Source organism: Neltuma alba, unplaced genomic scaffold (assembly GCF_004799145.2).
Source record: "Neltuma alba isolate B1F8T4 unplaced genomic scaffold, ASM479914v2 tig00011132_pilon, whole genome shotgun sequence".
Classification (NCBI taxonomy): Eukaryota; Viridiplantae; Streptophyta; class Magnoliopsida; order Fabales; family Fabaceae; genus Neltuma; species Neltuma alba.
In genome coordinates, this window is record NW_021635868.1 from 24,126 (window position 1) to 29,302 (window position 5,177).

Consider the following 5,177-nt stretch of genomic DNA (forward strand, 5'->3'; position numbering starts at 1 on the left):
ATTCTGTGTAACACATTTCTTTATTGTAATTATTATTTTTTAGCCGTATTAATCTCGCCCTATGTCTCTACTTGTGCAAAGCATGCTCGCTTTTATATTTCTTTGTTTTTATGCGCATATTCGAATTATTTATTTTCAATAATTAAATAAATATATTGCATGAATTTAGAGAGATGGAGAAAAGGACAAAAAAATGAGTGAAAAGAAATTATCTAAACTAGTTTGATATTCAATTTGGTTTTATAATATAAAACCTTGTTTATTTTGTCTCTTATATTTACCTATTTTGTAAAATAATTTTATAGTAGTTGCACATATTAAATATTTCATAAAATGATAATTATAGCTAATTTTACTATGGCTGGAGAAATTGGGACAAATTTGAGAACAGGAATTATATCCAATTTTGAAAAAATATTCAAGAGATTCAAAGGTCTAAAAACCGTCATGAATGCATAAGAATATCTCCAATTATTCTTTTTCCTAGTTACCATATAAATTGTTGAAATTATAGGAAATTAGGAAGACTATTGTTAAGTTTTAAGTTGCTGGCGATCTTTTCATTTCAAGTAGAATTATTACAAAAGTTATGGCATAATTTTTTTTAATTGATACATTACTTACTGAACATATCTTTTTTTAGACCTTTTTTGCAAAATCACATTAATTTTTTAAGCTGCAATAACATAACATTTAAAAAAAAAAAAGAAGTATTATTGTGATGATACTTTGAAATTATAAAATACTAAAAATTGTGATATTATTTAAAATTATAAAAAGTTTTATAAAAATTTCAAAAGGTGACGGTCCTTGAATGTAATTTTACCGAGAACTTGTAAAACCCACATCCAAATCACGACCTTGAATGGCAAAGTGGGAACTCGCAAGTCGCAACAAAGAAGCGTAGCTCGCAACAAACTCGACTAAAATCTGCGTGGGCAATGGAAAAACATTCTACGTTAATACGTTCTTCAGATTTCTCAAGTCATACCCCATCACCTATGTTTCTTTAAAATCCATGCTCGTGCTTACCAAATTAAATTGACTTCCCTCCTTCTGGACCTTCTGGGTTCTCTCTCTTGCCCTCCCCCCTGCCGAGATTCACTCGCCAAACATGGCTAGACCATTACTTCTGCAATCAATTAATTTGGCGTTCCTGATTATGATCTGATTTGATTTTCCCTGTGATACCTCATCACCATCCATTTATTTTTCTTCTCAAAGAGCTGATTTGGTATTTCGACAAACTTCCTTGTTTGATTCAGAAAAAAGCCCGTTTTAGTTAGACGTGCCAGGAGGGCTCTGTTTGAGCCAATACCCATGTGCTAAAATCTTGACTCTCTCAACAGCACATGTTTCGTCTCGATTCGGAACACTCTACTGCCAGATCTATGTTGGTTCTATTGTTTGAGATGATAACATACTAACATAGACTCGGGGATTCGGAGTTTCGTATGACGACTTATGATGAATCTCTTCCTTACTTCCCGTCTTTGTTCGTGTTCCAAGACTGCCGTTAGTACTGTGGAATGATTAACTACTACTGCCAATAAAGTCAACTTACTCAAGGATTGAATCTTGAAGGGTTCGGCAGGAATCGATCCTACAGAAGACGAGCTTCCAATTGGGTGGTGGCAACAGTAGGTGTTTGTTTCGACAAGATGCAATCGAGGGTTGTTGCCGTCGAAGAAGGAAAAGAAACTGCGGTTTCGCTTAGAACGAACCAAACCAAAGCCTTGCCACAAAGACTACTGCAGCTACTGGTGCTGTTTCTTGCTCTATGTGTTGCGTTTACAGTTATCAGTATATACATGATTAAACATTTTGGGGTTCAGAATTTGGTAACATCAGTAAATTCCAGTCTTCAGCCTTGTTTCGAGGAGCCAAGTGGTCTGGAGAAATATGTTTAGCCTCCTTCAAATCTGATCCATAACATGACTGATGAACAACTACTATGGAGAGCCTCCTTTGTGCCTGGAATCAAGAAGTATCCTTTCCAACGAGTTCCAAAGCTTGCATTTATGTTCTTGACCAAAGGGCCATTGCCTCTTGCACCTCTTTGGGAGAGGTTTTTCAAGGGACACGAGGGATTTTATTCGATCTATGTTCATTCATTGCCATCATTTCAAGCTAAATTCGCTCCTTCATCTGTTTTTCACAACAGACAAATCCCTAGCCAGGTTTTGTGAACTTCATCTCGTTTTTTTTTTTTTGGCTTAATGTTGGATAGAGATGTGAATTTTGTATCATATGTGCACACAAAAAAAAAAGAAACCAAAAAAAAGGGAAAAAGAAAAACCCAAATACGAAAAGCATTGATCTTAAGTTGCCTATATGAATCAGTGACATTTTAATCAATTATCAAGCCGAATCTCCATGAACATCGTAAATTTTTCATTTTGTTAGCTTGAGGTGTCTCATTGGTTTAAACGGCAGATATGTATTGTAGCGCAATAAATTTTCAATGTCAATGCAATTACGAACGATTATAATAGATCATATTGCAAATACAAAAATGCTTTTAGTATTTTTGTGGTCTTTTGGATGATTTGGAGTATATAACAGTCTGAAGAGGAGCTGGAACCTGACGACCTGTAACTAGATTACCAAATTGTCCGCACGCAGTTGCAAATTTTGAAGTTTTATTCAGTGGAACATCATTTGTTTGCGCAAGTCTTGTGTATTTTTATGTTAACGACACAAGATTGTACAAGGGTTGGTTGAAGCATCAGATTAACATAGTTTAAGGTTGGGCTTAGTGGTGAAGGTGCTTAGTTTAGGATTGGCACTAGTCTGTGATTTTGCGTATGTTTATGAGTGACTGTTGCTTAATAGAATCTGAAGCTGGTTTAAGTGGATGCTCTGTGCATATACCAACATTTCATGGAATTTCAGCTTCAGCAAAATGTGTATTTTCTTGAGAATTAACGACCTCATATACCTGAAGTCTCGTTAAACTGCCCATGACCATAAATTGTTAAAATTGTTAAACTGCCCGTGACTATAAATTGCCATCTTGACTACTGCAATCCCGGGCAAATGGTATATGGTTAGAAATAGCTGGTCTCAAAAAACCTCTCTGGTAAAGGTCTGCGGCAGATATGAAATCTGTTTGCATTACTTTAAATGATAGGATAACATAGACAATGAAGTCGTTGATTTGTGCTTGTTTTCCCTTGGAGTGGTACGAAGGGAATGTTGTCAATTTTTGCATGATGGTTACATTCCAAGGACTATGAACTCTGAACCATTGTTTCATGAGCCTTGCAAAGTTTGTGAAGCAGTTATACCCAGTGTTTTACTTAATTGTGGCCCTGGCCTAGTATACTCACCCATGGTGAAGAAAATGGGTGCTTGACTGATGAAGAGCTTGCTCTATTCTTTTTTTCCTTTTTTTGCCTTTTTACCCTGGAATGTTTCGTAAGAATATTGGAAATGCATTAAGCTGATAGTAGTTTCTATCTAGGATTGATTTTCTTCCGGTGGAAATATCTGAAATCTGTATATTTCGTACATGATTTTCATCAGTCTAAAAACTCGTGCAGATTGCTGAATGGGGAAGGATGAGCATGTGTGATGCTGAAAGAAGACTACTTGCCAACGCTTTGCTTGATATTTCCAACGAGCGGTTCGTTCTGCTGTCTGAATCATGCGTTCCGGTGTATAGTTTCAGCATCATCTACAATTACATAATGCGATCAAAATACAGCTTCATGGGAGCATTTGATGATCCGGGACCATTTGGCAGAGGTCGCTACAACCAGCACATGTCCCCTGTTGTGAATATCACAGATTGGCGCAAAGGGTCTCAATGGTTTGAAGTGAATAGGAAACTTGCCATCACCATAGTTGAGGACACTAAATTTTACCCAAAATTTGAACAATATTGTAGACCAGCTTGTTACGTGGACGAGCACTATTTCCCAACGATGCTGACCATTGAAGCAAGGAACATGTTGGCGAATAGGAGCATAACTTGGGTGGACTGGTCCAGAGGAGGAGCTCACCCAGCAACTTTTGGAGGATCAGACGTCACGAAGGACTTCTTCAAAAGAGTTCATGAAGGTCATCGCTGCCTTTATAATAATCGAAACTCTTCCGTCTGTTTTCTTTTTGCCAGAAAATTTGCTCCCAGTGCCTTGGAACCTCTGCTACGCATAGCATCCGAAGTTTTGGGCTTCTGATCACTATTCTAAGTATTCATTACAACCATAGGAAATTATAGCTTTCGAAGTCAGTTTTTCTTTTTTTGGATAAATATGGCCCGTGCATATTGGTTGTTGGTAGAAATATAACCTCATTTTTTTCATTTGAGTATTTTATTCATGCTTCTTGCGGCCCAATTACCGTTATTGACTGTACATAACTAAGTTCCTGATTCCCCTCTACATCCGACTATTTTAGCCAAATTTATGTTTTAATATTGCATGAGGGTTTATGATCTGACGTGGTTTATTCCTTTTGTGCTCTATCAATGCTAAATGAATGGTGTTATCCAGTCTGATTCGTCTTCAATCTATCTTCGTTAGTCTGTAGTTCAGATCCCGACCATTTTTTTAAATAAAATTATTTTTATATTCTTCTGGTTTTTAATATAGAATCTTAATTGTTGAGTTGATTTTGGTTCTAAATATAAGATTTATTTTACATATTTATCAATTTTTTCTAAATTACTTCTATGGACACTCTTTCAACCATAATCAAGTAAAAGAGGAAGAGAGGATGTTAAAGAAGATGATTACGGTGTTTTAGGAATGACATGACATATTTTTATAATTAACTAACTTATCTAACTATCTTAATCTAATTAAATTAATTAAATATATTTTATATTAAGGATTGGAGCAGTTTATTAAAAAGATGTGAGACCCACAGTGAAAAATTGGGTGATTAATGTGGGACTGACAGATTAAAAAAAAAAAAAAGGTGACTGTGAGACTTGTAATAAAATTTATGTGACGACAATTCAGTCGTGCCGCGAGGAGTGGAGTAACAAGGTTCTGGTTCTGCAAAACGATGGATCCAACGGTGGAATGGCAAAGTTATTTGAGGTGCTCTCAAAAGGAAGTGTTGGTTTCATGTAAAATAACTTAAACAAAAAGTGCTTGACAAATTTTTTTTACATATTTATAAAATTATGATTTGAATATAAGGTTATGTTGTCAGAGAAATGAGAA

The 5,177-nt window shown here is 35.7% G+C and overlaps 1 pseudogene; it reads left to right on the forward strand.

The window, feature by feature from the left end:
• Positions 1 to 931: 931 nt before the first annotated feature.
• Positions 932 to 4,343, forward strand: LOC114761728 (glycosyltransferase BC10-like; annotated as a pseudogene).
• The last annotated feature ends 834 nt before the right edge of the window (positions 4,344 to 5,177 follow it).